This window comes from Chinchilla lanigera, unplaced genomic scaffold (assembly GCF_000276665.1).
Source record: "Chinchilla lanigera isolate Chin_1 unplaced genomic scaffold, ChiLan1.0 scaffold00044, whole genome shotgun sequence".
Taxonomy (NCBI): Eukaryota; Metazoa; Chordata; class Mammalia; order Rodentia; family Chinchillidae; genus Chinchilla; species Chinchilla lanigera.
Genome location: NW_004955445.1, coordinates 390325 through 402901, shown reverse-complemented (window position 1 = coordinate 402901; position 12577 = coordinate 390325). Strand labels below are relative to the sequence as shown.

General features: G+C 42.8%; 1 protein-coding gene across 5 annotated transcripts in view; it reads left to right on the top strand.

The window, feature by feature from the left end:
• Znf831 (zinc finger protein 831) overlaps positions 1 to 12577 on the top strand; it is a 133545-nt gene that overhangs the window by 15214 nt on the left and 105754 nt on the right. For 4 of the 5 annotated variants that reach the window (XM_013518379.1, XM_013518377.1, XM_013518378.1 and 1 more), the window contains exon 1: positions 129 to 480. The exons of the other annotated variant lie outside the window; for it this stretch is intronic. The gene's annotated coding sequence lies outside the window, so the exon portion shown is untranslated. Of the gene's footprint in view, positions 1 to 128; positions 481 to 12577 lie in introns of those variants that run through there. 5 annotated transcript variants of the gene reach the window in all.

Genomic DNA, 12577 nt, shown 5'->3' with positions numbered 1-12577 from the left:
TTTTTTTTTTTTTTTTTTTTTTTTTTGGTTTCTGCTTCTATCTCTTCCTGTTTTCTGAGGGTAGCTACTGTCACATTCAGTAATATATAGAAAATAATTTACTTCCCTTTTCTGAGCCAGACCAAGTTTCATCTCTGCTTGAGTCACCTCCAGGTTTCTCAAAATGGGGCTTTTCTCAGTTAAACTCGGAGGTGACTCAAAGGCCAAGCGCTGGGAGGCCCTCCTCTTTTATTTCATTTTCTGAAGCACACGGAACATCTTTCTGTGCTCTGGGATGCTGCCTGCAGAGGAGAAACTGGTGGAGGACACCAGGGTGCCGTCCTGGTGCTGAGTATGGGGAGGGGAGCCCGAGCTCAGCTGTCCTCTGCTGGACCAGCAGTGCTCCTTTTCAGGTCTGTGGATGTCATCTCAAGACCAGGCTGGGCCACTGGGGTTTGAAGCAGTGTATCTCTGGCTGAAAATACTCCACTCTTCATAAAGGTATGTAAATTCTCCACGACATCAGCACGTAGGAGATGCTAGGTTTTTTTAACCAACAAACTTTTCTACCCTGTGTTCTTAATGATATATTTGTCTTCAGCACGCAGTTAAAAAGAAAAACTGCATAAAACTGGGTCTGACCCAGTTCAGTAATTCCCTTGTGTGCTCACTACCACTGTTGCATTTGTCAAAATATTTACTGCAATTCATGATGGCTGTCAGAAGCTAGACCCACAATCCATGTTCTACTAAACGTAAAAATATTTAGAGGGAAATTTAGTGCCTGACAAACTGTTTTTTTTCCCAGTGTTGGATCTAATTAAACTGAAGGTGTGAATTGGTTAGAAATATACATTAAATTTGCCCAACAGTTGTAAGTACACACAGACACACACACACACACACACACACACACACACACACACACACACAGAGTATAATCTAAGTATCACAGTTTTCAGTAGAGGTACCATTTATAGCAATTCTACTGATCAACCACCCAAGGGTAGCATTTTTCAGCGAAATTTACAGAGGCCAATGAACTCTGTATTTATATACATATTTGGCTTCCCAGTCTCCAAAATAGCTAAGAGCTAGAAGGAATCTTAGATAAGCCATGGAAGCCAAGTTCTCAGAGGTAGCATGCCTCTCCTTTCCCGTAGCAAATCTTTCTATAAGAGTGAAACCAGAGATGTTATCTGCTGAAATGTAGCAAGGGACAGGATGCAACTTTAAAAAAATGATATCATTAGCCAACAGGGAGAAGCAGAATGAACGTCAGGGCTAGTTTAAAATACTGTGCCTTTTAACCATCTTAACTCTGTTACACCCACCAGGAGCCCGTATTTAGCGTCGCAGGCTAATTTTAATCAGAGTGAACCTTTAGGTTCTGTGGCAATCCTAGGTTCTGCAAAGAGATCCCCAGAAGCTAGGGCATGAAGATTTATTTTCTTAGTGACACTCAGCTGGGAAACCAAGGAAAGGTCAGTCCTGAAGGAGGAGCTCCATGTGAGCAGGGTTACCCAAACCGACCTAAATGACCACGGAGCAGCTGCCTAGGGAAATGAACTCACGGCCAGGGGCCAGAGGTGACCAGCCAGAGAGACCTGGCTGGGGACACAGACATAATGTGCGCAGAGAACTGAGACTGCAAAAGCACGTGCGAGGCCTCTGTGATGGGGTGTGGGGGGACACACAGGGCATTCCTCCCTGTGTGGACAGTCACAGCTGCTGGGTTGTCCAATCCTCCGAACAGAGGAACAAGCCCACTTGCAAGATAAGAAGTGGCAGGGGGAGTTGAAGTGACTTGTTCAGGGCCACAGGGCTTTGTAGGCAGCCAAGGTACAAAGACAGGTCTTGTCTCTGAGGTCGGGGGATCTGCTACCCATGGTGACCTTGGGAGCGGGGCAGCAGAGGGCCAAGCCATGCTGGGAAGTTGCACTGGGTGGTTTCCGCAGTGCTGGCTTGGGCACAGGTGGGAGAGCTCACCTTGGCTGTGTCTGGCCACCCAGTGTGATATCCTTATGCGTCTCCATGGTTTTCCGTGTTATTTCTGTGGGATTACCTACATTCACAGCCACAGCAAGCTTTCCTATGGGTGCTAGCAGTGCAGATTCCCTCGGAATAGAAGGGCACATAAAGAAGGAACAATGAGGTGTCAGAAAGAAAATTATGTTGAGGGGAACAGTCTCTGCAGCAGTAAGCAGGTGGGTTCACAGCTCTGAGCATTATGGGCGCACTATAGAGGCGGCAACAAATAGCAGGAACTCCCATGGGGAATGTTGTTTCAGTTCATTCTGTGTGTTTATTTTTACCCTAATAAATCAGGCTGTTTGTTTTGGGATAATGGTTGGCTCATGTGCAGTTGTAAGAAATAATACAGAGAATGCCCATGTGCCTTTCTCCCAGCTTTCCTCCATGGGAACATCTTACCAATCACAGTTGGACACTGGCAATGACAGAGACAAAGTAGAGAACATTTGCATCACTTTGAGGACGCACATGCCCAAGGTGATGCCTGCCTTCTCTCCTCTTCTGTACCTTCCTCCTCTGTTCCGGCCACCGCAGATGTAGTCTCCAGCTCTAAACCTTGTCGTTTCAAGAGGGTTGTAAAAAAGGCAATCATTCAGTACCTATGCTTTGGGAATTAGCACTTTCATTCAGCATATTTCTTTGGAGATTCATCTGAATCTCTATTTCTTATGTCAATAGTTTGTTCCTTTTTATTGCTGAGAAGTACCCTAAGATATGAGTGCACCCCAGTTGGTTTAGACGTTCATCTGATGAAGGACATTTGGGTTGAATCTCATTTTTTGGCTACTACCAAGAAAGCTGTTGTGAACATTCACACTCGGTGTTTTGCATGGATAGGTTTTCTTTGTTCTGGGGTAAATGCCCAGGAGCACCCCTCCTAGGTTGAATGGCAGTTGCATGGTTAACCTTTTTTAGTTAGTACTAGAAATTAAACCCAGGGCCTTCACACTGAGCTGCATTGCAGCCCTCTCTCATTTTTTATTTTGAAACAGGATCTCATCAACTCACTAAGTTGCCCACACTGGGCTTGAACTTGCAATCCTCCTGCCTCAGCCTCCCAAAGTGCTGGGACTATAGGTGTGCACCACCACCTGGCATCATGCTTAACTTTTTAAAAGCCACCACCATACTCTTTTCTGGAGTGGCTGGATTGCTTCATTTTGTGTCAGCAGTGTGTCCCGTTTCTCCACATCCTCACTGACGTGTGATGTTTCACTACTTTTTATGTCTTCCATTCTAGGTAGGAGGGCAGTGTCATATCACTGCGGTTCTAATTTGCATTTCCTTGGTAGCTAAAGATGTGGGACAGCTTTTCATGGGCTATTTTCCTTCAGCATAGCTTCTGTAGTGATATGTCTCTTTCATCATTTGCTTATTTCCTAACTGGATTGTTGAGGGTTTTTTGTTTGTTTGTTTTGTTTTTACTGTTTTGTTTCTGAACTTTTTTTTAAAATTCTAGGTAGGAGTCCTCTGGCAGATATATTATTTACAAATACTTTCTCCAAGTCTATAGCAATGGCCATTCCTCAGCTATCCCAAGGTCTTGACACACTGCACTGCCTGTGTGTGTGTTTGTGTGTGTGACTGGACTGAACTCAGGACTTTTGCACTGACCTACCCATTCCCAGCCCCATTTCTATTTTTTATTATGAGACAATGCCTTGTTAACTCACTTTTGCCCAAGCTGAGCTTGATCTTTTGATCCTCCTGGCTCAGCCACACACACACACACACACACACACACACACACACACACACACACACACACATCGACAGTGTTTTGGTAGTAGTATTATTCTCTTCTATTGATCTATGTGTCTATACCTCTGACAGTACACTCTTGGTTACTACAGCTGTATAATACGTTTTCAAATCAGGTGGAGGAATCTTTCTACTTTATTATCTTTCTTCTATATTGTTAAATTATTCTAAAGCATTTTCTATATAAACTTTAGAGTTAGAAAATCTTACTAAGATTTGGACAGGAATTGCTCTAAGTCTGTGTATCAGTTTGGGAAAAATTGAGATTTTTACCATGTCCAGTGGTCCAATCCATGAACACAATGTATCTTGTCATTATTTATATAGACTTTGGATTCTTTCACTTGAGTTTTGTAGATTTCATCCCAAGACCTATACATATTTTGTTAGATTTATACCTGATTATTTTAATTTTTGTGTACATATAAGTGGCACTGTATTTTAAATTTTAGTTTTCAGTTACTTGCTTGTATATTGAAATAAAATTGATTCTCATACGTTGAACTTGTGTCCTATTGAACTCACTTCTTCGTTCCAGAAGGTAGTTTAGAAAGTGGATTCCTTAGGATTTTCTGTATGGACAGTCACGTTATCTGAAAATAAGCAGAATTTTATTTCTTTGTCTCTGTATGTCTTTCCTTTCCCTGTACCTTATATTTCTTTCTCACTTTACTGCACTGGATAGAGCACCTGTTATCTTTTGATAACAGCAGTGAGAATGAACACCCTAAAGTACCCTTCTCCGGGAAAAGGTGTTTAGATTTTTACCGCCAGTGTTGTTATTTTGTAGGTATAAGATTTCTATTTCTATTTTTTTCTGAAAGATATTTTTCATGAATAGGTATTGAATTTTGTCAAAAGCTTTTTTGCCATCAATTGGTATGTAACAGTGTGATTTTTTTTTCCTCTTTACTGTGTTAATGTGGTAGATTGCAATGAACACATCCTTGGAGCTCTTGGTCACACTTTGCAATTCTTTTCATGCCGTAGAATTCTATTGCTAATATTTTGCAAAAGGTTCTACATCTCTATTCATGAGGGATATCGGTCAGTAGTTGCCATTTTTTTCATACTGAAGAGTATCACTGTAATGCCTATGTTCATAACATTAATTGAAAAGTGTGCCCTCCTTTTTTATGTTCTGGAAAAAGGCTGTATAGAAGGGGTGTTAATTTTTCTTTAAAAGTTAGATAGAATTCTCCGCACCAGGGCCTGGAGATTTCTAGGTGGGAGTTTTAAACATCACAAATTCAATCTGATAGTAGGTAGAATGCTAGTCATTCATATTATCTATTTCCGATTAGGTGGACTGAGATAGTTTGTGCCTTTTGAAGAATGAGCCCATTTCATCCAAGCGATCGAATGTGTGTGAGTGTCGTCATTGTCTTATGAGCTTTGCGTGTCTGCAGGGTCCTTAGTGATAACCACAGGTTCATTCTTGTTATTGACAGATTGTGTCTTTTCTAATTTTGTCTTTGTCAGTCTTTGAAGAGATTCTAAATCAATTTTATAGTCTCGTCTAAGAAGAAATTTTCTCTTTCATTGATTTTTCTCTACTATTTCTGTTTCTATTTTATTGACTTCTCTCATTTATTATTTCCTTCCCTCTGCTTGCTTTGCGTTTATTATGTTTTTCTTTTACCAGGTTGAGGTAGGAGTTTAGGGCTTCGACTTGAAACTCTTCCATTTCTAATGTAAGCACTTAGGGCTATAAATTTCCCTCTCTGCACTGTTTAAGTTGTGTTTCACAAATTTTAAGATGTTGTATTTTCATTTTCATTCAGTGTATTTTTTTATTACCCTGGAGACTTCCTCTTTGACCTATGGATTATTTAGAAGTGTATGCTTAGTTTTCAAATAGTTGGAGTTTTTTTGTTATCTTTCTGCTGCTGATTTCTATTTTGATGCCATTGGGATCTGAGAATACATTCCGTCTGATTTTAATTCTTTAAACTTGCTTAGTTTCTTTTATTGGCTGAGATATGGTCTAGCTAGCTTTCTGAATTCAATCAGGAAGTAGAAACTACACAGTAGATTAAATGAGAGAGGTTTAATGTAAGAATGAGTACTTATATTTTTTAGTGACCCTGAAACCCAAGGAAACGCCTTATGGTACCTTAAGATTGAGAGGGTACTCAAGGAAGGGCAAGCATAGAAAGAGATCAGACCCCACTGTGGAAGAGGTGATCTGGCCACTCTGGCTTAACTAGACTGAAGCTTGTGCGGCACTGCTGAGCAAACAATAGGCATCATTCCAGCATGTGGCCATCTATAACTGGAGGCTTAGGTGTGCACTGGGAACCCAGGTACCAGGCCAGTTAGGTTTTCAGATTTCACATGTTGCACAGTTGGAAAGTAAAGCTCTTTGGGGTGGACAGCCCAGCCACAGGTGCAGGCTGCTGGGACTGCAGGTGGAGTGGAAGCTTCCTGTGGGCCTTCTGGGCTGCAGAAGGCTGGCTGGAGCCTGAGCAGCAACTTGAGTTCCACTCTATGGGGCTGCAGAGGCGGAAGCTGCAAGGATGCCAAGGAACCTGTGGCTGGAGCCCCAGTCAGAGCCCTTTCCTTGGTCCTTGCTGGAAAGCTCAGGAAGGCTCTTTCTCCTGTAGTGATGAAGATGCTCTCCCTCTATCATCCTCTGTTGAAAAACTTACTTCACACTCTCTTTAAGGAGAAAAAGTGGGTGGAGTTTGCATTGCATTTTGTACAGCACATATTGGAGGGTTCATGGAGATCTGAGAAGCAACATATTCATAACTGACACCATCCACTCCTTTGCATACTTAGCAACACATGCACCCTGCTACATACATTTGAACACTTTTAAACCACAAAGCAGCTCTGTGTTTGTCCCTCACAAAATGCAACCATTGTTCTCATAAGTGAGGACCTCCTCTCTTGTCCTCAAGATGAGAAGCAGATTAAGTGCATCTCTGAGGACTGTAGTAATTGCTCTTCAAATTCAGTCAAGGCCTCACTGAATATGCTATTCCCTAAAGACTAAGTTGTACAGTCAAGCTCTAATAAATCATGCACAAAACTTAAATATAGGAAGTTGAAGAAAGAAGCAGAGACTAATTAGTATGGACAACAAGCCCATCCATATAACGTGCCTAGAGAACATGTACAAAACCACCCTGCTGGTTTTAACCATGGTGTCCTGGTCCTGAGGTTGGAGTTCATCTCTGGGACTTTATTCTTCACCTCATTCCATATTTTCCTTGCCTTCAGGCAGAAACTAAGTTTCCTTGGCTTTTTTACCTTTTGGTGTAGCTGAAAACCCCTGAAAAGCTTGAATATGTACTTTCTTCTCAAATCACAGTCACTCTAGTGTGAAGCCATAGGTCCCTCTAGGGAGGCTTAGATGGGGGCTTACAGTGTGTCTTTGTGGCCTGAATACAGGGTCCTCTTTCAGAGGGAACTGGGTTCCCCTACAGCCCAGCGCCTGTGCTTGTGTCTTCCTTCTGAGGAAACTCAAGTCAACTTACTTGCTCTTGCATTTTTTTTTTAAAGGAATAGATCAAATGGGTAAGCTAACTACCTGTTTCACTCCTAGGGACTTCATGGTCCATCACCTACCGCTAACGGCCTCCACAAGCCAAAGGAAGTCCAAATGACCCTAGTGCCCTTGTGTTTGAACTGCCATCTATTTTCACAGTTAAGTGATGGCACATGGCTCTTGACTATTCTGGGATCCCATCACCACCTTGAAATGAGAACACCAGCCCCTCTTGATGTTGATGTCCCCTGAGGTCCTCCTGGGCCCGAGAAAAGAGCAACCACAGAGCTTTTTTGGGGAGGGGTGTAGGTCCTCTACTGGACTTCTCAGAGCCCTGTTGAAGAGGGCGCTTCTGGGTAGCAGGAGTTGTTGGGGGTGAAGGTGAAGGTTGCACGTGACACCTCAGCCCAGTGCTGCCAGTGACCTAGGGCTTTGGATTCCTTCCTCTGTGTCATGTTGGGGGAGCCCCACATTCCAGTCTCTTTAAATGTAGGTCACCATCACGTTCAAATTCCCATCAACCAGCCTAAGAAACTCCTACAGCCATATCTTAATGCACAATAATACATTCAACTGAAAGTCTGTGGCACAGGCACCCACACTATGTGTGACAGTTAACTGTGTCAACTTGAGTAAGTGACACCCAACTAAACTGGATCAGTGTGGAAGACCCGCCCTCAGGTGGCTTGTCACCTGAGTGGTATAAAAGGGAAATGAAGGAGGAAGGCTGCTTCTGCTTTTTCTTCGGTGCTCAAGTCTTCACCTTTACCTTGGACGTCGCCTCCTGGCTTCCAGTGCAGATCCTTCAGCCTTCCATTGCAGACCCTTTGGCCTCCTGATTCAGACTTGCATGGGACACTGCAGTGAGTTCCAGGCCTTCTACTGGATCCTTTGGATCTCCAGCACACAGACGGCCCTTCTGCACTCTTCCACACCTGACTCTGTGGGAAGTCATTGTAAGCCGATCCTATAAATTCTTATATATTTGTATATCTTGCATTAAATCTGTTTCTCTAGTAAGAACTGACTGATACACCATGACTTTGGCCAAATGAGATGGAGCAAAAGTGCTCCAGGAAGGATAAACTGGAAAGGCATTCAGAGCTCATTGGAGAAGCTATGGTTTTTTTGCAAGACAGAGGAGGACAAATTTTCTGTCCTCCTTGACAGAAATCCTCAGAATCTGTTTCGGCACATTCACCAGGTTCCTGTTGATGTGTGCTAGCAAAGGCCTCCAGCTCCTTGGGGTGTAAGCTACTCCTTTTGGGTATGCTGAATGCTTGTTATCAGGTCATTCTGAGATTGGACTCTGGTTATGGGGCTCATGGAAACAGGAGCTGCTAGTGATGTGTTCTAAGGAGGAGCAACATCATTTTTAAAGGGAGCTACCCCAAGTAGGGCATCACAGGAGAGATGGGACTCCCAAGTGAGAAAGGCTATGCTCTTTGGTGAAAACTACCATTAATTTTGATATCTCAATAGTGAAAACTGCCATTAATTTTGAAGGAGGCTCAGAGCAACTCAACACCGTTTCTCTATGTACAATAAGATATCCTCATCCCGAGCTTCCAGATCTCATTCTTTCCTGATTAATGCTTTAATTTTCACACAAGAAACTGGGTAAGACTTGAATCCAACTGCCAGTTTCATTCAGCCACTTGCACCATTAAATTGTGTATTTGATTTTCAGCAATGTTAGCCCTGCAGCTATAAGAAATAAGAGTTTTGTTCAGGGTTGTCATGGAAGCTGCCTGATTTTTCAGACCATGACTCGAGGTGAGAGTTAACGGGCCTGAGCTTGTTATTTTCACTCTGTAAGCACTCAAGGACACTCACAAAACTCCACTTCATTCCACAGTCCTTGTAGTCATAAGCACCGTGCCTGCAAGAGCCGGGCCACTTGAACTCCCAAGGCACGTGCTCCAATTTTCACTTTACCACAATCAACCCTAGGTGATAGCTTGATGAGATGTCACCCTGTGGCACACCGTGGGTTGTAAGAGTCGCATTTCTCATTAGCAAGGAGCTCAGCATCATGTTTATGTCCAAGGGCATGACCAAGTTAATCTCAGATCCCATGTTTGGGGGTCAAGGACCAAGGACAGAGTCTGTACTTGTTTGTATCCAATCAGGAGCTAGAGAGAGACCACACAGGGAAGTGTAACATAAGAATGACTAACTAGAAGAAAAGAATAGTTACACGATGGTAGGAAATTCCAAGTAGCTTCCTGAGATTCAGCAAAAGTGCTCCGGGAAGGATAAACTGGAAAGGGGTTCAGAGCTCAGTGGAGAAGCTGTGGATTTATTGCCAGACAGAGGAGGACTGGGTGCTTGAGACAGACATGAGCTCCTCTGGAGGTCCTATACAAATGGATGTCAGCCTCCAGGATCCAGATGGAAATTAGACAGTCAGCAAGTAGTGATGTGGGTGTGTGTTTACCAAGTCTGGGGTCAGAAGGCTCAGAGCTTCTGGGCTGCATGGAAGGAAGTGGGGCTTACTGAAGGAATGGCCCCTTCACATGACCTCCTGGCATCAAGCAGGTGGGGTGTTGGTTGCAGTAGATTATCATCAGCCCATACCTGGGGTTGCAGAGGGATCACTTTTGCCACCTGTGGTTCATGCAGATTGTGGCAGATGATCTTACACCAAGTTTGTGGTCGCTGCAAGTATCACATTATATACAACCTGCCTTCTGTACCTGCTGGTTCTGCACATATGGATTCAATCAACTATGGATGGAAAAGATTTGAAAAAAATTTGCATCTGTATTGAATATGAATAGACATTTTTCTTCTCATTTCCTAAACAATACAGTTTAACAGCTATTTATATAGCATTTACATTGTATTAGGCAGTATAAGTCATCTAGAGATAACTATGTTCATGGGACAATTGTGTGGGGTCTATGGAAATACAATACCCTTTTATATAAGGGACTTGAGTATGCTTAGAATTTGGTATCTCTGTGGGGTGGCACAGTCCTGGGAATAATCCCCTGGGCAAACTGAGGGTAACTTGGTACACGCATATGTAACTTATCACAGTTATTATTTTACAGTTAGAGTGAAGTATAGAAACCTGTCTCCTTTTACACTACTACATTTAAATTGTCTTAAATATCTCTTTTACATACATTTAGAACTACTTGAAATGGTATAATTTTTGTTTCAACCACCAAACACAATTTAGAAACTCAATAAGCAATATTGTTTTTATTCATATTTTAACTTTTCTATCATTATTTTTCCTTCCTGGGGTCCTAAGGCCACACTTTCATTATTCCCTGTTTAGAGAGCTTCCTCTAATTATTTTTTGTGGGTATATTGTCCCTTATTTGGGAATGTCTTGACTTCCACTTCGTTATAGAGAGATGTTGGAATCCAGGACTGATATTTCTTTACTTTTAGCCCTTGGAAAATACCGTGCTTTTCCTTCTGGCCTCTGCTCTCTAATGGGAAATCTGCTATGGTGAGAATATCCTCCCACTCCAGTGGAGGTGTTGCTTCTCAATCACTGCCTTCAAGACTTCTCAATTTTTAAGGTTCAGAAGTTCAACTATGCTGTGTTTTGATGTGAGTTTCTTTAGCTTAATCTTGGCTGAGGCTCTCTCTCTTTCCTCAAAGTATGGATTTATGTATTTTGCCAAGTTGAAGCTTTGAGCCATTGTTTCTTTGATTACTTCTTAAACTCAATTCGTTTTTTCCCTGTCTTCCTGGGACTCTGATGGAGAGAATGGTTGATTCTTAGTTTTATAGGTGCCTGAGGTTCTGTGCATTTCTCTTTATCTTCTTTGTTGTTTGGATGCAGTCATTTCAATTGCTCTGTCTTCAGTTCTTGGATTCTTCTCTTCTGTCCTTTCTGCTTGGAGAGTGAGCTCATCAACTGAGTTTTAAAATTTTTGGTTGTTATGGTTTATATCTAGATGTCCTCCAAGCACCTCATTTGCTCATAGGTATGAATTTTAGAGGATGTTTGGATTAGGGGGACTTATAGTTGGCTTGCTGTTAGAAGATGGAGGCTGATCTGAGGAGGGGTATCATGGGAACATGTGCCCTGAAAGTTGCTCTGTTGATCCTCTTCACTTCCTGTCTGCTATCCTGTGAGCAGTTCTCCTTTGTGATGCCCCTCTGCCATGCTGTTCTGCCTTGGAGCCAGCTGACTATCAACTGAAATTCTGCAAACTGTGAGCTAAAATAAACCTTTCCCCCTTTAAGTTGTAGGTATCAGGTATTTTGTCCCAGTAACGAGGAAATTAAGTAAGACAATTACAGTATTTTTCACTCTAAAATTTCCATTTGGTTATTCTTTTACCTTCTATTTCTTTGTTGGAGTGTCTCTTCTTCTTTTGTTTGGAGTGTATTCAAAAGTGTTCATCAAAACATGTTTATGATGGCTGCTTTACATTTCTCAGATAATTCAGACCCATCTTACATCTTGGTGTTGGCATCTTTGGGTTGCCTTTCCCATTCAGTTTGAGGCTGTTGTGGTTGGTACTTAAAATGACTCCCCAAGAGCTCACTGGTAAAGGCTTGGTTGCCAACTGATGGGCTTTGGAAGTTACTGGACTACGAAGGCTCTAACTGCTTCAGTGCCCACTGATTAGACCATAATTTGATCACATTTTGGGAGGCAAAGCAACAGGAAGTGAGGATGAGTTAAAGGGTGGATCATAGAGGCATGACCTTGGGGGTTCCCATCCCCTTCCTCCCTGACTCCTTCCATCTCTCTCTGCTTCTAAGCCAGCATGAGATAAGCAGCTTTCCTCCTCCACGCCCTTCTGCCACGGTGCTCTGCCTCACCTCAGCCCACAAACAATGGAGCCAGCTGACCGTGAACTGAACCCACTGCAACCGTGAGCCCAGACAAGCCTTCCTTTCCTTCAAGCTGTTTGTGTCAGTGTGATAGAAAACTGGCTAATGCAGAAGTCTCTGTGGTTCTTGATGTAACTAGTGACTTTTTACTGAAATTTGGACATTTGTGTATTCTCTTATGAGAGTCAGGATATATTACACCTTCTGCGTTCAATGGCTTCCTTTGATGCTGCCCTGGCCTAGAAGGGAGTAGGCTGGGGCTCAGGCTCCCTGCTTAGCCACTGTTGAACACAAGGCCTGCATCTTCATTGCTCTCTGGGGACAGTAGCAGCTCTGGTTCCCACAATCCCTTCACTCACGTCTCATTGTCTGAGACAGAGAGGAATGCCTGTCCTTGCTCCCATATGGCCTGCTTAGACACCAACCCAGCTGCGAGGTGTAGATGTGGCACATCCATACATGGGAATAATACTTGGCACTAAGAAAGACTGGATG